We start from the raw sequence: 23,466 nt of genomic DNA, 5'->3' as shown, positions 1-23,466 counted from the left end.
CTCATCCGAGGCTCTGTAATCGGAATGAGTACACTTTAAATCCTTTAACGAGTATCTATTGGAGGGCAGCAGCCGCGCTAATTCCAGCTCCAATAGTGTATATTAAAGTTGTTGCGGTTGAAAAGCTCGTAGTTGGATTTGTGTCCCACCCTGTTGGATCACCACCCGTCAGTGTTTAACTGGCATGTATTGTGGGACGTCCTGCCGGTGGGGTGAGCCGAAGGCGTGCTTGCGCGTCCCGAGGCGAACCCAGTTGAAATCCTACCAGGGTGCTCTTTATTGAGTGTCTCGTAGGGCCGGCACGTTTACTTTGAACAAATTAGAGTGCTTAAAGCAGACAAGCCCGCCTGAATACTGTGTGCATGGAATAATGGAATAGGACCTCGGTTCTATTTTGTTGGTTTTCGGAACCCGAGGTAATGATTAATAGGGACAGGCGGGGGCATTCGTATTGCGACGTTAGAGGTGAAATTCTTGGATCGTCGCAAGACGAACAGAAGAGAAAGCATTTGCCAAGTATGTTTTCATTAATCATGAACGAAAGTTAGAGGTTCGAAGGCGATCAGATACCGCCGTAGTTCTAACCATAAACGATGCCAGCCAGCGATCCGCCGCAGTTCCTCCGATGACTTGGAGGGCAGCCTCCGGGAAACCAAAGCTTTTGGATTCCGGGGGAAGTATGGTCGCAAAGCTGAAACTTAAAGGAATTTGACGGAAGGGCACCACCAGGAGTGGAGCGTGCGGCTTAATTTGACTCAACACGGGAAACCTCACCAGGCCCGGACACCGGAAGGACTGACAGATTGATAGCTCTTTCTTGATTCGGTGGGTGGTGGTGCATGGCCGTTCTTAGTTGGTGGAGCGATTTGTCTGGTTAATTCCGATAACGAAGGAGACTCTAGCCTGATAACTAGTCGCGTGACATCCTTTGTGCTGTTACCGATTACTTTTCTTCTTAGAGGGACAGGCGGCTTCTAGCCGCACGAGATTGAGCAATAACAGGTCTGTGATGCCCTTAGATGTTCTGGGCCGCACGCGCGATACACTAAAGGAATCAGCGTGTCTTCCTAGGCCGAAAGGTCGGGGTAACCGGCAGAACCTCCTTCGTGCTAGGGATTGGGGCTTGCAATTGTTCCCCATGAACGAGGAATTCAAAGTAAGCGCGAGTCATAAGCTCGCGTTGATTACGTCCCTGATCTTTGTACACACCGCCCGTCGCTACTACGGATTGAATGATTTAGTGAGGTCTTCGGACTGGTACGCGGCATTGACTCTGTCGTTGCCGATGCTACCGGAAAGGTGACCAAACTTGATCATTTAGAGGAAGTAAAAGTCGTAACAAGGTTTCCGTAGGTGAACCTGCAGAAGGATCATTACCGACTAGACTGCATGTCTTTCGATGTGCGTGTCGTGTCGCGCAACACGCTACCTGTACGGCAGTAGCCATGCGCTGCGTGCGGAACCACGCGTGCTTCTCAAAACTAGCGGAAATGTTGTGTGGTACGAGCGCTGAAGCTCTGGAGCGGCTGGCCTGCGGCACCTGGCGCCTGGCACTGATTTTGAATGACTTTCGCCCGAGTGCCTGTCCGCTCCGGTGTGGAGCCGTACGACGCCCATCGTCCGTGAGGCCGTTGGACACATAAATACTGGAACAGGGGCCGTCAAACGTCTCAGTCCCGCCTATGCAACTGTTTTGAAAGAGACAGTGGAAAACTGAAAAGAAAAAGATCACCCAGAACGGTGGATCACTCGGCTCTTGTGTCGATGAAGAACTCAGCAAATTGCGCGTCGACATGTGAATTGCAGGACACATGAACATCGACGTTTCGAAAGCACATTGCGGTCCATGGATTCCGTTCCCGGGCCACGTCTGGCTGAGGGTCGGCTACGTATACTGAAGCGCACGGCGTTTGTCCCCGGTCTCCCGCCGACGCCGGTTGCCGCCATCGTATCCGGTTCCTGCCGCTGCTGCTGTTGCCGACCGCCGCCGACGCCGCCGCCGCCGACGCCGCCGCCGGCGCCGCATCTGGTTCCTGCCGCCGCTGCCGCTGCTCGCCGCCGACGCCGCCGACGCCGCCGCCGGTTCCCGCCGCCACCGCCGGTTCCCGCCGCCACCGCCGGTTTCCGCCGCCGCCGCCGGTTCCCGCCGCCGCCTCCGCCGCCGCCGCCGCCGCCGCCGCCGCCGCCGCCGCCGCATCTGGTTCCTGCCGCCGCTGCCGCTGCTCGCCGCCGACGCCGCCGACGCCGCCGCCGGTTCCCGCCGCCACCGCCGGTTTCCGCCGCCGCCGCCGGTTCCCGCCGCCGCCTCCGCCGCCGCCGCCGCCGCCGCCGCCGCCGCCGCCGCCGCATCTGGTTCCTGCCGCCGCTGCCGCTGCTCGCCGCCGACGCCGCCGACGCCGCCGCCGGTTCCCGCCGCCACCGCCGGTTTCCGCCGCCGCCGCCGGTTCCCGCCGCCGCCTCCGCCGCCGCCGCCGCCGCCGCCGCCGCCGCCGCCGCCGCCGCCGCATCTGGTTCCTGCCGCCGCTGCCGCTGCTCGCCGCCGACGCCGCCGACGCCGCCGCCGGTTCCCGCCGCCGCCGCCGGTTTCCGCCGCCGCCGCCGGTTCCCGCCGCCGCCGCCGCCGCCGCCGCCGCCGCCGCCGCCGGCCTCCCGCCGACGCCGCCGCCGGTTGCCGCCATCGTATCCGGTTCCTGCCGCTGCTGCTGTTGCCGACCGCCGCCGACGCCGCCGCCGCCGCCGCCGCCTCCGCCGCCGCCGCCGCCGCCGCCGCCGCCGCCGCCGCCGCATCTGGTTCCTGCCGCCGCTGCCGCTGCTCGCCGCCGACGCCGCCGACGCCGCCGCCGGTTCCCGCCGCCACCGCCGGTTTCCGCCGCCGCCGCCGGTTCCCGCCGCCGCCGCCGCCGCCGCCGCCGCCGCCGCCGCCGGCCTCCCGCCGACGCCGCCGCCGGTTGCCGCCACCGTATCCGGTTTCTGCCGCTGCTGCTGTTGCCGACCGCCGCCGCCGCCGCCGCCGCCGCCGCCGCCGCCGCTCCCTGCCCGTCTTTCGTTCTGTCGTCTCTGCTTACGTCTTACCCTTCCTCTTCGTCAGTCTCTTGTCCTTGTCCTTTGACTGTCCCCTGTTATTTTTCCTCTTTTCCCCTCTCCCACTTATCCTCTCACCATGACAACCCCCACAACTACCGCCACTACCACTGCAATCGTGTACACGTCCCCCTCACTTGCTGCCACCACCATCACGTGGTGTGCTCAATCACCGCCTCCCCCATATATTCCCCCCCCTCCTCACTCTTCCCACCCCCGCTCCTTTTGTTGCTCCCTCCCCTGTTCCTACCCCCCATGCCTCACGTGACCCATTCCCTCCCCTCCCACATGTAACTCATGCCACCCCCGCCAGGGTTGTTGCCCGTCGGGCCACCACCCACGCCACACCATCATCATCGTCATCACCATCACCATCACCATCGCCCTCGCCATCGCCAGTGCCAACCACTGCCACTGCATCTTCTGTGGCGCCAGCTCCAGCTCCAGCGCCAGCACCAGCACCACCACCAGTGCCTGCACCGCCGGTGGGACCTGCCATCTCCCGCCATCTCCCGGTCGTCCCCATCCCCCACACCTCTTCCCATCCCTCTCCCGCTGTGAAACGTCCCAGCGGCACCCCAGCCTCTTCTGCTCCCAAGAAGTCGCAGACTCTCCCCCCTCCAACCCCCCAGGATGCCATGGATACCACCCCACCTGCCCTATCTACTCCCTCCTCTACCTCCCCCTCCTACAGGTACCTCCTTTCTCACCCTGATCCCTCTCTCCTGGAGGCCCGCAATCTTACCCTTCTCCTCCGCCAGCACTTCCCCGGAGCCCCGATCTCCCTTCTCACCCCCCGTCGGGACTCCGTCCTGATCACATCCCCCAGCCCCACCCTCCACTCCGACATCCTCTCCCGCATTCCCCTCACCCGGTTTGGTCCCCATGCCTCCCTTGCCCCTGCTCCCTCCCCCTCCTCATCCTGACAACCCCAGCCGCCCCGTCGCCCACCGACCCTCACTGCCGTGATCATTCGGCTTAGTCCGATGATCACGGAGGAGGAGGTGTTGGCGGAGCTGAAGGCCCATCCCTATCTAGAGGTTCGAGCTGTCCGCCGGATTCACAATCCAGCCGGCCCCACCCGCCTCATGCGGGTGTTCTCCGAGCATGCTCCCTCCATAGACCTCCTCCTCAAGGAGGGTGCCCTCCTTTTCAACCGCCGTTATAAGGTCGACCCCTCCCGCTCCCCTCCACAGTCCATCTGCTGCCAGAGGTGCTTGCGCTATAATGCACATCCTACATCTGAGTGCCGCGAGGCCCCCGTCTGCCCGCACTGCAAAGAAGCACACTTCCTCCGGCAGTGCCCCAACCTTCAGTCCCCCCCCCCCTCCTGTAACACCTGTAACCTCCAACACCCAACCTACTCCCAAAAGTGCAAGGCCCGACCCCCTCCCTCCGCTACTGAACTCACTGTCCCTGTCCGCCCCTTGGATGCCCCCACCCCTCCCGGCAATTCCCTCCATCCCCCCCCCACAGCTGAGGACATCATCCGCTTTGTAACCGTTGTCCTTCAGAACATCCACCCCTTTCAGCGCCCCCACACCCTCCAGCAGATATCCCTTGCCGCCCGTTCCATCTTCCAGCTCAACACTTACGCCACCTACTCCCATAACCAGGCCCATTTTACCTTCTCCCGTCTCGACACCCTCGTCTAAATTCCCACTATGGCGCGACAGCAACGTATCCTGTTTAACAACATGCGTTCCCTTCCTGTCAACAAGAATCTCCTTATGCATACCCTCACCACCCACCGCGTGGATGCCTTCCTCCTAAACGAAACATTTCTCCAGCCCCACCATACTGTCCATACCTCGCCCTACCTCCTTCACCGCTCTGACAACCCCCTCCCGATAGCGCGTGGCGGAGTTGCCATTGGCCACCATCGCCAGATCCCTGTTCAGCTCCAACCCCTCCTTCCCAACCCCACGGAACACCTGATCCTTAGTCTATTCTTCCCCGGCCTCACCGTTACCTGCGCCACCATCTATGTCCGCCCCTCTGCCCCTATTCCTTTTGACTTCCTTTCCCACATCGACCGTACCTTCTCCTCCTACGTGATTGCCGCAGATCTCAATATCCATAGTCGCTCCGCCACCCAGTTACGGCGGTGGCATCGGTTCCTCGCCACCATCCAAGGAGATGTCCTTCCTCTTCCCCAACACACCCGCCCTGAATCCAATACCACACCCGATGTCGTCCTAGCCTCCCCCAACCTCCTTGGCCGCATAGCGGTGGACGTCCTCGACCCTATTGGCAGTGACCATCTCCCTGTCCTTCTTACCATATCAGACGGTCGTCGCCCCCGTCCCGATCCTCGCCTTGACCCTCCCCCCAAGTATGTCCATGATTACTCCCGTGCCGACTGGAATGCATACCGGGATACCCTTACTACCCGAGTCGATAGCCACCCCCTCACCTACCACTGCCCACATGACATAACCCATGCCGCATCCTTTCTCCAGCAGACCTTGTCTGAGGCCGTGGAGGCCCACATCCCTACCGTCGCCATCCACCCGCACCGTCCCACTTTACCCCCACAGGCCGTCCTCCTCCTTCGAGAATCCCGTCGTCTCTACCGTGCCTTCCTCCACACGCGTGACCGGGACACACTACAACGCCACCGGCAACTCCAGAGACACATCCGGAACTTGCTCGCGGCTAAGAAACGCCGGGACTGGCGACAGACATGCACCCGTCTTAATGCCACCCTACCTATTAACTCGTCCAAATACTGGTCAGCCTTCCGCCGCCTTACTGGATCAAAACCCCCCCCCTTACTATCCTCTCCTTCATAATGACAATCCCTTTCCTGACAACCTTAGTAAGGCCAACCATTTTGCCTCCTACCTCACCGATGTCTTTACCATCCCTGACAATCCCCAGTTCGATTATTCCCTCTTCCCCGATGTCCGCGATCGAACTGACACCTCTATCCCTCCACTAGCTCCTGGCTTCCAGTACTTGGACAACATTACACACACTGAACTCAATAACCCTATAACTACTCAAGACATCATCGATATACTCCGCACCAAACGCAACACTGCTCCTGGTCACGACCGTGTTACTTACCGTCACCTCCGTGAAGCTCCCGCCCCCTTCCTCTCCACCCTGGCCAGGCTGTACAATGTGGTCTTGTCCACCGGCTTCTACCCCGACCTGTGGAAAACCTCCCGGATCCTGATGTTCCTCAAACCCGATAAACCACCTTCCGCTGTCTCCTCCTACCGTCCTATAAGCCTTACCTCGGTCTTCAGCAAGGTCCTGGAATCCATTATAACCCGCCGCATCCACCAGCATCTCCACCGGCACCGCTTCCTTCCCTCCACCCAATGTGGCTTTCGACCATCCTTCTCTGCCGCTGACCTTCTCCTTCACCTCACTCACCTCCTCTCCGAACAACTCAACTCCCGTCGCTCCGCCATATTCCTCTCCCTTGACCTTGAACGCGCCTATGACCGTGTGTGGCATTCTGGTCTCCTCTTCAAGCTCCAAACCTTTGCTCTTCCTATTAACTACGTCCGTCTGATCGCCTCCTTCATTTCCCACCGCCCTTCCTATGTCACTATCCACAACACTGATTCCTACACCTTCTACCCCTCTGCCGGTGTGTCCCAAGGTTCCATCCTTTCCCCTCTTCTTTACCTTCTTTATACGGCGGACATGCCTCCACCTGCACCCCTCCTTCACCTTCTCCAGTACGCCGATGACACCGCCTTCCTTGCCCTTGCCCCCACCCTGCAACGCTCCCAACACCTTCTCCAATCCCATCTTGACCGGTTCACCTCTTGGTGTAACCAGTGGTTGCTCAAGGTCAATCCTTCCAAGACCCAGGCAATCATCGTAGGCAAAACCACCCCTTCCTTCCGTCTCCTTGATTTCTATCTTACCATTTATGGCCGTCCTATTAACCTCACACCCACCCTCAAGTACCTTGGCGTCACCCTTGACCGTCGCCTCTCCTGGACCCCTCATCTCCGGACAATCCAAGCCAAGGCACGCTCCCGACTCCACCTCCTGAAGCTCCTTTCTGGCCGCACATGGGGTCTGGACCCCTCCACGTCCTCCACACCTATAAATCTCTCATCCGCCCTATCCTCTGTTATGCCCATCCCGCCTCGATCTCTGCCCCGCCTACCTTTTACAAATCCCTTCAAATCCTTGAACGGCATGCACTCCGCCTCGCCTATCGCATCCGCCTCCCTTCCCCCACGCGGCTCCTCTATGACCTCATCCCCTTCCCACACCTCCTCCTCTTCCTCCAACGGATACGGATCCTCTACACCTCCCGCAAGCTTGATCCTCCCCACCCGCTTGTCTCTTCCAGCCTCTCCCACCCCAACCCACTGCCGCGCCTGTACTCCTGTATCCCACCTGCTCTCCATCTTCACACTCTCCACACCCTCTCCCAAGGTGGCTTCCGCCGACTCCCCCTCCCGGATGATGCCCTCCTCTCCTCCATCTACCCCTCCTACCAACTTTGAGCCTTGCCTTCCCCTCTCCTCTCATTTTCCTGTGGGCACCCTCTCTCCCTTCTCTCCCTCCCTCTCTCCCTCCTTCCATCCTTACCTCCCCTCCCCCTCTCCCTGGGCTTCCACCCCCCTCTTTTCGTTTTCTCCCCTCCTCCTCCCTGGCATCCTATCTCCCCCTCCCTCCTTCACTCCCCCTGTTTTTTCCCTTGGCAGGCCCCCAGCTTTTCGGTGTGGACAGTGCCCCTGCAAGCGCCGAAGCCCATCTCCGCAGTGTCCGTGTCTTTCGTCCCGTCTGTGCCTCGAGTGTTTCTTCGTTTTCTGCTCCAACATTCACCTGTGCTAGTGTTCTCTGTTCCGTGCTGTGCTGCCCGTTTTTTTTTTTTTAAAACTGAAACAGTGCTGCGTCGGTGAACGACTTCAATTCTTTTTATTCTCTGTTGTCTTCTGATTTTTGTCCTCCATGTCTGTGTTTTGAGATTATGTCTTCCTGTTTTTATCTCTTGTATGTTTCTTGTGGCCGAAGAGCGGCATATTAGGCCGCTGCCGGCCTACCTTTGTAGGTATAAAATGACAATAAAGGAAAAAAAAAAAAAAGCGTTTGTCCCGCTTCGGAGACCTGGGAGTGTCGTGGTCGCCTGTGTGGCCGGCCGCGTCTCCTTAAACGTGCGATGCGCGCATACCGGTACTTTCTCGGTAGCGTGCACACCGGCTGGCGGTGTGGCGTGCGACACCTCGTACAACGACCTCAGAGCAGGCGAGACTACCCGCTGAATATAAGCACATTGCTAAGCGGAGGAAAAGAAACTAACAAGGATTCCCCCAGTAGCGGCGAGCGAACAGGGATGAGTCCAGCACCGAACCCCGCAGGCTGCCGCCTTTCGTGGCATGTGGTGTTTGGGAGGGTCCACTACCCCGACGCCTCGCGCCGAGCCCAAGTCCAACTTGAATGAGGCCACGGCCCGTAGAGGGTGCCAGGCCCTTAGCGGCCGGTGCGAGCGTCGGCGGGACCTCTCCTTCAAGTCGGGTTGCTTGAGAGTGCAGCTCCAAGTGGGTGGTAAACTTCATCTGAGACTAAATATGACCACGAGACCGATAGCGAACAAGTACCATGAGGGAAAGTTGAAAAGAACTTTGATGGGAGAGTTCAAAAGTACGTGAAACCGTTCTGGGGTAAACGTGAGAAGTCCGAAAGGTCGAACGGGTGAGATTCACACCCATCCGGCCACTAGCCCCCACCCTCGACAAATGGGCCTGGCCGCCCGCGATGAGCAATCCGTGGCGGGGTCTTGTCCGGTTGCCTTTCCACTCGCCGCGGGGTGGGGCTGTTTCGGTGTGCTGTGGGCCGCACTTCTCCCCTAGTAGGACGTCGCGACCTGCTGGGTGCCGGCTTACGGCCCGGCTACGCAGCCTGTTCTTCCGCAGGCCTCGGTTCTCGTCTGTTGGGCAGAACCCCGGTGTCCTGGCTGGCTGCTCGGCGGTATATCTGAAGGATTCGATTCGCCCCTTTGGGCGCTCGGGCTCCCGGCAAGCGCGCGCGGTTCTTCCCGGATGACGGACCTACCTGGTCCGGCCCCGGACCTGCGCCGCTGTTGGCTCGGGATGCTCTCGGGCGGAATAATCGCTCCCGTCAGCGGCGCTTTAGCTTTGGGCAATTTCACGACCCGTCTTGAAACATGGACCAAGGAGTCTAACATGTGCGTGAGTCATTGGGCTGTACGAAACCTAAAGGAGTAATGAAAGTGAAGGTCTCGCCTTGCGTGGGCCGAGGGAGGATGGGGCTTCCCCGCCCTTCACGGGGCGGCGGTCTCCGCACTCCTGGGGCGTGGGGGGTGGGGCGCACCTAGAGCGTACACGTTGGGACCCAAAAGATGGTGAACTATGCCTGACCAGGACGAAGTCAGGGGAAACCCTGATGGAGGTCCATAGCGATTCTGACGTGCAAATCGATCGTCGGAGCTGGGTATGGGGGCGAAAGACTAATCAAACCATCTAGTAGCTGGTTCCCTCCGAAGTTTCCCTCAGGATAGCTGGTGCTCGTACGAGACTCATCCAGTAAAGCGAATGATTAGAGGCCTTGGGGCCGAAACGACCTCAACCTATTTTCAAACTTTAAATGGGTGAGATCTCTGGCTTGCTTGGTATGCTGAAGCCGTGAGCAAACGACTCGGATCGGAGTGCCAAATGGGCCACTTTTGGTAAGCAGAACTGGCACTGTGGGATGAACCAAACGCCGAGTTAAGGCGCCCGGATCGACGCTCATGGGAAGCCATGAAAGGCGTTGGTTGCTTAAGACAGCAGGACGGTGGCCATGGAAGTCGGAATCCGCTAAGGAGTGTGTAACAACTCACCTGCCGAAGCAACTAGCCTTGAAAATGGATGGCGCTGAAGCGTCATGCCTATACTCGGCCGTCAGTCTGGCAGTCATGGCCGGTCCTCGCAGCCGGCCTCAAAGCCCTGACGAGTGGGAGGGTGGCAGCGGTGGGCGCAGAAGTGTCTGGGCGTGAGCCTGCCTGGAGCCGCCGTCGGTACAGATCTTGGTGGTAGTAGCAAATACTCCAGCGAGGCCCTGGAGGACTGACACGAAGAAGGGTTTCGTGTGAACAGCCGTTGGGCGAAAGTGAATCTGGTTCCTATTCCGGAACCCGGCAGCAGAACTGATACAAGTCGGGCCCCTCTTTTAGAGATGCTCATCGGGGTAACGCAAAAGGACCTGGAGACGCCGTCGGGAGATCGGTGAAGAGTTTTCTTTTAAGCATGAGCGTTGGAGTTCCCTGGAATCCTCTAGCAGGGAGATAGGGTTTGGAACGCGAAGAGCACCACAGTTGCGGCAGTGTCCCGATCTTCCCCTTGGACCTTGAAAATCCGGGAGAGGGCCACGTGAAGGTGTCGCTCCAGTTCGTACCCATATCCAAAGCAGGTCTCCAAGGTGAAGAGCCTCTATTCTATAGAATAATGTAGGTAAGGGAAGTCGGCCAATTGGATCCGTAACTTTGGGATAAGGATTGGCTCTGAGGATCGGGGTGTGTCGAGCTTGGTCGGGAAGTGGGTCAGCGCTAACGTCCTGGGCCTGGGCGAGGTGAGTGCCGTGGGGGTGCCGGTAAGTGCGGGCGTTTAGCGCGGGCGTGGTCTGCTCTCGCCGTTGGTTGGCCTCGTGCTGGCCGGCGGTGCAGGATGCGCGCGCCTGCGCAGCGTTCGCGCCCCGGTGCTTCAACCTGCGTGCAGGATCCGAGCTCGGTCCCGTGCCTTGGCCTCCCACGGATCTTCCTTGCTGCGAGGCCGCGTCCGCCTTAGCGTGCTCCTCAGGGGGCGCGCGTGGGCGCGGATTCTCTTCGGCCGCCATTCAACCATCAACTCAGAACTGGCACAGACTGGGGGAAACCGACTGTTTAATTGAAACAAAGCATTGCGATGCCCTAGCGGATGTTGACACAATGTGATTTCTGCCCAGTGCTCTGAATGTCAACGTGAAGAAATTCAAGCAAGGGCGGGTAAACGGCGGGAGTAACTATGACTCTCTGCACAAGTTACCGAATCTACGAGCGAATGACGGCTTCCCGAAGGCTGATGCCACGAGCCGGCTTCGGATAGGCTGCTGGCTATTCTTCTGCCTTGACTCCTGGGGCCTATCCACAGGAGGAATATCCGTCTTTGTTCTACATCTACATCTACATGACTACTCTGCAATTCACATTTAAGTGCTTGGCAGAGGGTTCATCGAACCACAATCATACTATCTCTCTACTATTCCACTCCCGAACAGCGAGCGGGAAAAACGAACACCTAAACCTTTCTGTTCGAGCTCTGATTTCTCTTATTTTATTTTGATGATCATTCCTTCCTATGTAGGTTGGGCTCAACAAAATATTTTCGCATTCGGAAGAGAAAGTTGGTGACTGAAATTTCGTAAAAAGCTCTCGCCGCGACGAAAAACGTCTATGCTGTAATGACTTCCATCCCAACTCGTGTATCATATCTGCCACACTCTCTCCCCTATAACGCGATAATACAAAACGAGCTGCCCTTCTTTGCACCCTCTCGATGTCCTCCGTCAATCCCACCTGGTAAGGATCCCACACCGCGCAGCAATATTCTAACAGAGGACGAACGAGTGTAGTGTAAGCTGTCTCTTTAGTGGACTTGTTGCATCTTCTCTTTGTCTTTTCATTTCTGTTTTCTTCCTTTTTTACATACATTTATTATTTATTATTGGTGTTCGCCCTTTAAGTCCCCACCCTGGTGGCGGACATTGGCGATGTACAAAACACCGAATGTACCATGTCTTATTTATATATATATATATTTATTTATGTGTTATTCCAACGGAATAAAGACGGCTTGAAATAGCCAAATGCCTCGTCATCTAATTAGTGACGCACGTGAATGGATTAACGAGATTCCCGCTGTCTCTATCTAAATGAAAAAAAATGTCTCTATCTACTATCTAGCGAAACCACTACCAAGGGAATGGGCTTGGAAAAATTAGCGGGGAAAGAAGACCCTGTTGAGCTTGACTCTAGTCAGGCACTGTGAGGTGACTTGAGAGGTGTAGCGTAAGTGGGAGATGGCAACATCGCCGGTGAAATACCACTACTGTCATTGTTTGTTTACTTACTCGATGAGGCGGAGCGCATGCGTCGTGGTATAACAACCCGGCGTCACGGTGTTCTCGAGCCAAGCGTGTTAGGGTTGCGTTCGCGCCGCGGCTCCGTGTCCGTGCGCCACAGCGTGCGGTGCGTGTGGGTGCAAGCCTGCGCGTGCCGTGCGTCCCGTGTGCGTCGGCGCGTCCGCGTGTGCGGCGCAGTTTACTCCCTCGCGTGATCCGATTCGAGGGCACTGCCAGGCGGGGAGTTTGACTGGGGAGGTACATATATCAACGAATAACGCAGGTGTCCTAAGGCCAGCTCAGCGAGAACAGAAACCTCGCGTAGAGCAAAAGGGCAAAAGCTGGCTTGATCCCGATGTTCAGTACGCATAGGGACTGCGAAAGCACGGCCTATCGATTCTTTTGGCTTGGAGAGTTTCCAGCAAGAGGTGTCAGAAAAGTTAACACAGGGATAACTGGCTTGTGGCGGCCAAGCGTTCATAGCGACGTCGCTTTTTGATCCTTCGATGTCGGCTCTTCCTATCACTGCGAAGCAGAATTCGCCAAGTCGTGAGACAGGTTAGGTTTACCCTACTGATGACTGTGTCGTTGCGATAGTAATCCTGCTCAGTACGAGAGGAACCGCAGGTCCGGACATTTGGTTCACGCACTCGGCTGAGCGGCCCGTGGTGCGAAGCTACCATCCGTGCGATTAAGCCTGAACGCCTCTAAGGCCGAATCCCGTCTAGCCATTGTGGCAACGATATCGCTAAGGAGTCCCGAGGTCGAAAGGCTCGAAAATACCTGACTTTACTAGGCGCGGTCGCCCCCCCCCCCCCCCTCACAATCATCAGGGACATCCCCAGAGTGAGATTTTCAGTCTGCAGCAGAGTGTGGACTGATATGAAACTTCCTGGCAGATTAAAACTGTGTCCCCGACCAAGACTGGAACTCGGGACCTTTGCCTTTCGCGGGCAAGTGCTCTACCATCTGAGCTACCGAAGCACGACTCAGGCCCGGTCTCACAGCTTCACTTCTGCCAGTGTCTCGTCTCCTACTTTCCAAACTTAACAGAAACTCTTCTGCGAGGTTCCAGTTAAATTGGATCGTCATTTTGAAGGTACTCACCCGGATTTCCAGGCCAAAGAAATCGATTTTTTTTCAAAAGGAAGATTGCTGAACTAGCTGCATCTCAGCATAGCATGAAAACTAATGCAAAAACAATTAATAAAAATTCATTAAAAGCTTCTTTCTCGGTTAGTTATCGAGTGACAAAAACATGCAAAGTTCATACCATAGCAAAAAATCTCAGAAAGCCGTGTGTTAATGATATTGTTTCTTTCATTCTAGACGAATTGGGAACATGGCACGTGCATTAAGAAGTTTCCAGTTCCCATGGGTTTCGCTCTGAAATTTAAAGTTACTGTGCTCTTGATTGACGAGGTGTCCGCCATGGATTTTCGACTGAAAAAGGGGTCCATCAGCTGAAAAGGTTGGGAAGCCCTGCTCTAGAGTATATCCGCTCGTGCTCAGGTGAGTCCTTCGCTATCTGTAGCGACTCCCTGATCGATTTACAAGCTATCGACCAGTGTTTCCCTCGCTCTCGTCTGGTGATGGCTGTCCATGAGTCCCTCCATACTCTTGCCCGTTGCGGCCGCTCTGTGGTCCTTGTGTGGACCCCCGGTCATGTCGACATCCCGGGCAATAAAGATGTTGACTGCCTGGCCAACAGGCCACCAGTAAACCATCTCTGGAAATTGGCCTCCCGGAGATTGATTTGCGAGTGATCTTACGCCGCACAGTTTTCCAACTTTGGGACACTGACTGGCGCATCCTGACCACGCCAAACAACCTCCGTCCTATCAAGGAGACGACGGGTGTGTGGCGGTCATCCATGCGGGTCTCTCGCAAGGGGACTGCCGGCTGCGCACTGGGCACACACGGACGACCCACGGCCACTTGTTGCGCCGTGAGGACCCACCTCTATGTCGCTGCGGGTCCGTTTTGACGGTGGTCCACATTTTATTGGAGTGTCCCCTTTTAGCTGTGCTCAGGCAGACGTTCGCGCTGCCTGACACGCTTCCTGCCCTTTTAACAAATGACACTTCCGTGGAAGGCGTTTTATTCAGGCAAGGGGGTTTTCATCAAATAAGCTGAGTGTTTGTTATGTTATTTGTTTTGAGTCTGGCCTTTGGCCTACGATTTTACTCTGAGTTTTAGTGAGTTTTTCGATGGTTGGCTTTTCCTTTTTTGTCTCTATAGTCTGCCAACCACTGTCACAATCTGTGTGATTTTAATCCTTATTGTCTAATCTCTGAGTATTTCTTGTTCTGTGTCGTCTGTTGTAGTGTTCGTTCTTCGTTTTATTCTGTGTGAGTGTTTGCAGTTATGGAAAATGGGACCGATGACCATTGCAGGCCGGTCCCTTCAATCTCACAAACCAACCAACCGTTTGTGCTTGGAACCTTTATTGGGAGTCCAGTAGAAGTTTCTGATGTACCACTGCAGGTTTACTGTAAACCTTGGACGTTCGCATTGACGATGAAACACAGAAATTATATTGGGATTGAACACAAAAGGCACCATGCCTACTTCTGTCCAGTGGACTAACGCTTCGAACTGTTTATGCTTGGAACCTTTGCTGGGAGTCCACTAGTAGTTTCCGTTGCACCATTCAAGGTTTACCAGAACTGTTGGACCTTCACATTCACGATGACCTTCAGAAATTGCATTGGGATTGAATACAACACTCACCATGCCGACTTCTGTCCAGGCAAGTAACGCTTGAAACGGTCTGTGCTTGGAACCTTTCCTGGGAGTCCAGTAGTAGTTTCCGATGCACCAATGCAGATTTACTGTGACTCTTGCACCTTCACATTGACAATGGAACACAGAAATTGTATCACAATTGAATAAGAAATCGTACAGGGAGACCAAGAATTAAATACACTAAACAGACTCAGAAGGATGTAGGTTGCAGTAGATACTCGGAGATACATGCCCTGGCTACATGCCCTGATCTCCCTCAATGTTTTTTACCCTCCGCGCTTCCCTCCAAACCTAAAATGGTGATCCCTTGATGCCTGAGTATGTGTCCTACCAACCGATCCGTTCTTATACATGTAGTTAAGCTGTGTCACAAATCCTTCTTCTGTTCAGTACGTCTTCATTAGTTATGTGATTTAGCAATGTAATCTTCAGCAGTCTGCTGTAGCACCACATTTCGAAACGTTCTACTCTCTTATTGTCCAAACTATTTGAATGGCTCCATGCCGAAAGCGCTTCAGTCACAAAATTGTGACAATGGGATTATGATGTAAATCGTATCTTTATGGCTGTTCGCATCATTTTAAGCAAATATTCCGTCCAGTGCTTGGAATTACACAAACTGAAGCTTCTTGTTTTGAGTTATATGCAAAAAGGAATTCAGTCCAGGGCTGAAGCCCTTCCTGCTAAGCAACTGCATTTCAGCCACGAAGTTGTACACTCCACACGTAAATGTTCAAATTGCAGAACATCTTGGCTAACCTGCACAACTTATTCAGTGGAGGGAAACAGCTGAATGTGTACGTTGTTAACCTACACATTCGTTTGTTGACAATATTTCCAGTTTTATTTCTGAAAGCGATGGAATGCGCCAATGTATCACGACAAGAAGAAAGCAGACAAGGGAAGAAAAGGAAAAGGAATCCTTCAACATGGAAGAGGAATATTTCAAAAACAGCAAAGCTGAAAGGCCAAGAATAAATTAACGATAAAGGACAACACATACCAGCTAAAACTACAGGATGCGACTGCAGGAAATTTTTTTTTATATTGGATGTTACTGGCAGTTTTTTGAACAGTGTAACTAGTATTTGGATTAAGCTTTCAAAATGGTTCAAATGGCTCTTAGCACTATGTGACTTAACATCTAAGGTCATCAGTCCCCTAGAACTTAGAACTACTTAAACCTAACTAACCTAAGGACATCACACACGTCCATGCCCGAGGCAGGATTCGAACCTGTGACCGTAGCGGTCACGCGGCTCCAGACTGAAGCGCCTCGAACCCCTCGGCCACACCAGCCGGACTAAGCTTTGTTACGGATTGTCCACGACGCTCCTCTTGTTCACCTTGCACATTTTGACATCGCCTCTGTTAGTATGGCGGTCACTTGAGAATATGTTTCTATAGAAGATTCTTTTACGTTTTCAGATACAAGAGGTTCAAGTGCTTTTAGGACATTAGTGCAGATGAAAAGAAATCTATTATAGTATGGCTTCATATCTTGTCTTCTAAGGATGTTTACATTCAGTCACTTATAGACATACATAAAGTCCAGCGACGTCGACCTAGAAAAGACGGTTCATGTCGACAAAGTATTTCCTTAACATTTAATTGTGGGTAACACCAAAAGGAGGGTATGTTACAAAGCATTTTTGGCTCTTCTAGCTTTAAGAGACAAGATAGTGAAACGATTGAGAAAGCTGTCTATATCAGATCAGGGTCCACATGATAAAAGAGGGAAAACTCCCAGTCCAAACGATTTGTCAGCCGAAATCCGACTACTCATGAGAGAACACAGTAATAGCTACCTATTAAGAGAATGTTCAAGCTGTAAACTAATGTAAGCCGTTGTAGAAATAAACAGGTCTATGTACTTATAAAAAAATAGGAGACCTCATTTTTGGATATATTGGCCTTGCTGCAGTGAATACACCGGTTCCCGTGAAACCGCCGAAGTTAGTCGCTGTCGGGGGGGGGGGGGGGGGGGGGGGGGCGTGGTCGGCACTTGGATGGGTGACCATCCAGGCCGCCATGCGCTGTTGTTGCCATTTTTCGGGGTGCTCACAGCCTCGTGATGCCAATTGAGGAGCTACTCGACCGAATAGTAGCGTCTTCGGTCAAGAATAACGACCGGGAGAGCTGATCCCATGCCCCTCCTATCTGCATGCTCCACTGAGAATGACCCGGCGGTCGGATGGTCCGGGTAGGCCACTTGTGGCCTGTAGACGGAGTGCTTTTATATATAACGAAGCTACTTTTAAGTCTGCAGACTTTCCTGGCTTCTCTCTGATCAGAATTGCATGCTGTTTACTATTTTGCTAGGAAATCATTAACCCAGTCATACAGTTGGTCTAATATACCATGCACTCGTATTTTGTTCATTAGGCAGTAGTGCAGATCTATATCGAATGCCTCTCGGAAGTTACGGAACATGGTATCTGCTTGGTGCCTCTGTATGGTGCTTTGTGTGTCTCGTGGACGAACAGAGCAAGCTGGGTTTCGCATGAACATACACTATGTGATCAAAAGTATCCGGAAAGCTCGCTGAAAATGATTTACACGTTGGTGGCGCCTTCCATAAAGCATGTTCCAGAATTCTGCAGCAGGCCAACATGAGAGATATAGGTTAGTTTTGTGCGCTGTCCGACGTCCCTTGTTCAATATAGGAATATCCTGGCCTTTTCTCCAGTTGGAAGGACCGATCTGCTCATTGAGTGGCCTACGGTACGCTGTTGCCAGAGAGGAGCAATTTGTTTTGCACACTCTCTGTAGAATCTAACTGGTATCCTGTGAGATCCAGTGACCTTTGCACAACTGAGCGATTTCAATTTCTTTTCTATCCCTTGGTGACTTATTTGACACCTGTAGTTTGTCATTCATGTGGTGATTCGAAGGAGGAACTAGCGTGTGATCTTGTTCTGTGAAACAGTTTTTTAAAATTTTTGACTTTCAATCTTTTATGTGCCATTCTCTGTTTCAGAGCTATTATGGTCGAAGAGTATCTGGACAGATGGCTTCAGTCTGATTACTGATTTAACAAAAGACTGAACTTTTTAGGGCTTTCTGTTAAGTAGGTAGTTAGAGTTTTGCATTTGTATTTCTTGAACACTTTATGCATAGCTCTCGTTATGTTAATTTTGGGTATGTTTAGTTTTGTTTATCTGTGAGGCTTCGTTTGCATTTCAATTTGCAGTGAAGCTCTCGTTGCTTTTATAGCAGCTTCCTGACATGGTTGTTGAATCACAGTGGGTCTTTTACAACCTCACAATTTTGCTTTTGATATACTTGTCTCAAAAATATTGAATGATGAGCCTGATCTTTGTCCATTTACTCTCAGTATAATCAGTGCTGTCGATGAAAGTTTGACGATCGGTGTCAGGTAATGTGAAATCTGTCTCTCGGTCACTCTTGCTAAACAGCAAGATCGGACGAGCGGCTCTAGGCGCTTCAGTCCGGAATCGCGCTACGGTCGCAGGTTCGGATCCTGCCTCGGGCACGGATGTGTGTGATGTCCTTAGGTTATTTAGGTTGAAGTAGTTTCTAAGTCTATGGGACTGATGACCTTAGATGTTGTCCCATAGTGCTTAGAGCCGTTTGGACCGTTTTGAACAGGACGATCACGCTGACTTTCTTGGTATAGCCATATTCAGTGATGCTGTAATGGCCTTTGATCGCTGATTTCGTGTTCTGTGCTGAGTCAAAAAGTTCAGTTCTGTTTGTCACGAGCAGGTCTAAGATGTTACACTCAGTAGTCTGCTCTCTGTTAAACTGCTGAAGATAATTTCGGATAAGGTGTTACGGCCGTAAAGCGAGTCGCCGGCACGCCGGTCACGAACGTGAAGGCAGTGAAGAAGACAGCACGTAGAGCGACCGCTCTCGAGGACGACGGCTAGGCAGCAGCGGCCTCTGGGCGAAGAGGGCGTAAGTGCCACGCCGCCTGACCGCGGCCCGAGTGGAAGCCCGGCCGTTCTACAAGCTCTACAGCAGCGTCTTAGGAACTGTATCATATCACTTGTATTAGGCATTGCCTATACTGATGAGATTTCTCATTTTCAGTGCCGCCCATTGCCTGCGACACATCATTGTAAATTTCTCAGAGTTAATACAATGTGCTCGAATTGCTGTCTAGCGATCCGAGAAAGCAGGTTTACTAGGCTCCCCATATTCAACGAGTAGGCAGGCCGCAACATAGGGCACTTGGAATAATTTCACGCGATTCTCTGCCCCTACTACCCATCATAATCACTTGAACTCCCTTTGTGTATGGGGTAAGTTAAAAGCTTTACCTAAAACTTAGCTAAAATGTATGTGAAATGCTCTTCAAGTTTCCCCTCAATTTTTCCACCACAATTGTTGCCGAGGCGGAGGTCATTTAAGCATCCGGTGGCCGTGTTTTATCCACCCTCAGCGCTTATCTTCACCCAGACCGTTTCACATTCTCAGTCTGCACTACTCCCACTAGACGTTGTTATACTTTTCGTTGCTGTAAACACACCTCCACCTCCAACACTCAACCTGTCATTGCAATAAACATTCCAAACGAAATTTAGAATTTCATTGCTATTAACATCTGGTATCACCCAGCTGTCCCTACTGCTATGTGCGCATTGTTACTGTTTGTAAGCGAGACTAGTTCTGGAACCTTTCCACACACACACACACACACACACACACACACACACACACACACGCACACGCACGCACACACACACACCACCTGCAGTTAACCAATACGAGGGTGGTTTGAAAAGTTCTCGGAACCGTGATGAGAGGTCACCTGATATTCATTGGAGTGTTGCCTGTACACATGTGCCACGTCAGTGCTCTTGGAAGAGAGCTGTGACGGCGCCGTGGCTCTGTTGTTCCCGCGTACTGATTTGAGAAGATGGAAAAAATCGAGATTCGAGCAGTGACGGTAAAGAAACACATGAAAGCAAAGGACATTCGTGCCGATTTCCAGAATGTCCTGGGGGACTCTCCTCTTTCAAATTCAACTGTTTCCAAGTGGACAAATGAATTTGATTTTGGTCGGGAGATCTTAGATGATCATCCACGTAGTGGTCGGCCGAGGTGTGTCACTGGTCCAGAAATCATTGCAAAACTGCACAAAATGCTCACGGAGGATCGCCGATTAAAAGTGCGTGAAATAGCTGATTCTTGCCAGAGGTCATCTGAAAGGGTATATCACATTTTAACTGAAGAATTAGAAATGAAATAATTATCTGGAAGATGGGTGCCGCGACTCTTGACGCTGGATCAAAAACGCAAGAGAACGGACATATCGAAACAATTTTTGGTCCATTTTAGAAAAAGAAATAAACAAGATGTTTTGCGCCGCTTTGTGACAACAGATGAAAATTGGGTGTAGTATTATATCCCAGAGACGAAACAACAGTCAAACCTGTGAAAACATGTTGATTCTCCGCTACCAAAATAAGCAAAGACAATTTCTTCGGGGGGAAAGGTTGTGGCATCAGTGTTATGGGCTGCGAAAGGGATTCTGTTCGTATATTATCTCCCCACTTCGCAGACAACTACTGGATAATAATATGCTAACCTCCTGCACAAATTACAACAAAAGTTACGCGATAAAAGGCCAGGTTTAGCGAGGAAGAAAGTTATCTTGCATGAAGACAATGGGCGCCAGCACACATGTGCTGTCGCCGTGGCATAATTACACTAACTCGGGTGTGAATTGTTGCCACACTCGTCTTATGCACCTGACATGGCTCTCTCAGACTACCATCTCTCCCAAAAACTGAAAATTTTTCTTGGTGGACGAAGATTCACTTCACACCAAGAATAGATAGTTGGAGTTGAGAACTATTTTGCAGGCCTGGAGGAAACTAATTTTCGAGATGGGATCAAGACACTGGAACCTCATTGGAGCAAGAGAATTAGTCTACAATCAGACTACATTGAAAAATTAATAAAAGGTTCACTGACGTGAGTACTTTTTTCTGTTTCGTTCCGAGAACTTTTCAAATCACCCCGTACTATTTTAACATTTTTTTCACATTTTTTTAACATATTTTTTTCTCTCATCAACTACGATGAATGCTACCTGGACTCGGAAGTCACCTTATCAGGCCTATTGAGCGATTTCCCTAACCTAAGGTACCACGTGTACGTGCCACACATACTATGTTACACTAACAGCTGCTCCCTGTATGTAGCGCACGATTCTCCAGTTAATAGCAGAGGTCGAAAAATTTCATCCAAAAGCCTTGCAGAATCATCTGACTCCCTGGTTTAGACCTTACATTTTGCTCCAAACCAGAGGACAACAATCGTTTCTGGGAACAGTTCTGCAAAACCGTAACTTCTCTTCCGCATTGCCGGCCACCTGTAGGAACTGAGGATGGCCTCTGCATTCAGGCATCAGAGACCATTTATGCCTAAATGAGCCGCGATCTGCAGCCTGGTGCACCCAGTGTGGTCGATAACTACTGGCAGACCCTCCGTGACATCTCGGATGTGACTATCTGGCAGGCAGAGTGCACACTTGCCAGCCCAGTATTTTCCTGAGGGTCTACATCACCTGTGTAACATCGGTGATTCCAGTGACAAGCAGTCCCACCCTCTGCGCTTGTCCAGACCTCTCAGGAATATCAGCCCTATTCCTAAAGGGCGAGGCATCCCGCCCTTTGATGGCAAGGATGTACTTCCAACAGAAAGCGATACATCAAACTTATTTTTAAACGGCGGCAGAACACACACGTAAAGGAGGGTTGTAATTAGGCAAGCGTTCGGAGCCATTGGCTCCTTCTTCAGGCAGAAGGGCTGAAGGAGAAGGAACAGAGGTGGGAGGGTGGCCGATTGAAAAATAGATGGATAAGACAATGAAAGATGTAGAGAACTAAAACAGATTCAAGTAAAGAGTAGTTACTGTGAAGAAATGCTGAGACTGAAGAAATTAACGTAAATTGAGGCAACGTGGGTGGCGAGGACTGAGGACGCGTTGTAGTGCTAGCTCCCACGTGCAGAGTTTTGAGAGACTGTTGTCTGGGGGAAGAATCCAGGTTGCACGTGTAGGGGAACGCGCACCGAGTTCCGATGCAGACACCCTACAGCAACACACCACCATTCTCACCTTAGCCTTCACTGCACGTAATTACCCCACTAGCCTAGTTCAAAATCATCACATCCAATCCCAGAACTGCTGATCCCTCCAAAAAACAACTTCAGAGCACACCACTGCTGACTCACTATTTCCAAGAAAACATCAACAACCTGTGCTCTATGAGGTCGAGCATTATTGTCCATCAACACAAAGTCCGGCCCTACAGCACCTCACAACAACCACATACGAGGTCTCAGTTTCTCGCCGCGACATCGTACTGATTCACCTGTACAATTTCAGGAAGAGCGTGGTGAGTGGTAACTGTGATCCCTGCCCACATCGTTACGGATCCTCCTCAATATCGGACATTTTTCACAGTGTTTTGGTCCTGAAATCGTGTTCCACACTTCCTCCAGAGACCAATCCGTTGATAATCACTCTCCATACCAAATCGGGACTCATTTGTGAGAAGAGCATTAACCTACTGTTGGACTGTCCAGGTAGTATGCTGACGTTTCCAATCCGGATGTTCCCTTCTGTGAAGACGCGTCAGAGGATCACCTGACAATAAAGACCTCTTTGTCAGAGCCTTCTGTACACCGTTTGCCTCCATACACCACGTCCAGTGGATGCTGCGAGGTCAGATGCCAGTTGCCGTGACGTACTCAGGCGATACCGCCGGGGTCTGACAGCCAAGCAACAGCCTTCTCTTTCTGATGTCACACACTATCAGCCCTGCCCTGGTTGCGGGCCTGGTTGTCCAGTGACCAGAATGCCATCTTCTGTGCAGAACACGATCCTATGGACATCGTTTGACAGTTGGTATGATTATATTATGCCTTGGGCACAGGAATGGGAAACAGCAGTTTGTTACCTTACTTTTGGACACCACTTTATGTAGATGCAAATACTCTCACGAGTTGCCTCAGACGAAGTAGCGATGCTCCACTTTGCTACGTCTCATAGCGCTCGTCAGTTTGCACGTTTTCAGGACGCACAATCTCTTTTGCAGCAGACTGTACACCTTACGTCAGACACGGGGAATCTACTGTTGTCTGCTGCAGTATGAGGTAGCTCTTCCACATTTATACAGCCGCTGAAGAGCACACACTACTGTGCAGTACACAATGATACCTCCTCACCCCCAATGTGTGTATGCTGTTCTTCATCTTTTTAAAAAAATCCTGTAAATATTGGACATTCCTGCACTAGGAATACTTTTAGTGTAATCTCATACACATACTACATCTTAGATGTTTCTAAGCCACTAACAGTTGTTAGCATCCTCTATATACAGACGGTCACCCAACCCTTTGCACCTTGGAGCATATGAAACTGACACACGAGTTGTAATTATATTGCCCATGCCTTTAATAATAAATTCAGCAGTTATCTAGATGTGAGAAAATATTTATTGTTCTGCAGAGAGGCTGTCACTGCTGTAAGAATAAGCATGGCTACTTGGAAATCATTTCAGATTTTCCCCATCACAGTTAAGG

General features: G+C 52.4%; 1 non-coding gene and 1 pseudogene across 1 annotated transcript; both read left to right on the top strand.

Moving 5' to 3' along the window:
- Nucleotides 1-1,729: 1,729 nt before the first annotated feature.
- LOC126293833 (5.8S ribosomal RNA) lies at nt 1,730-1,884 on the top strand. Its single transcript, XR_007552359.1, has one exon. It is a non-coding gene; the product is annotated as a 5.8S ribosomal RNA (ribosomal RNA).
- A 6,409-nt stretch (nt 1,885-8,293) lies between these two features.
- LOC126293840 (large subunit ribosomal RNA) lies at nt 8,294-12,913 on the top strand (annotated as a pseudogene).
- The last annotated feature ends 10,553 nt before the right edge of the window (nt 12,914-23,466 follow it).

This window comes from Schistocerca gregaria, chromosome 10, assembly GCF_023897955.1.
Source record: "Schistocerca gregaria isolate iqSchGreg1 chromosome 10, iqSchGreg1.2, whole genome shotgun sequence".
Lineage (NCBI taxonomy): Eukaryota > Metazoa > Arthropoda > Insecta > Orthoptera > Acrididae > Schistocerca > Schistocerca gregaria.
The sequence above is the reverse complement of the archived record's forward strand: the minus strand, read 5'-3'. Positions and strand labels throughout refer to the sequence as shown.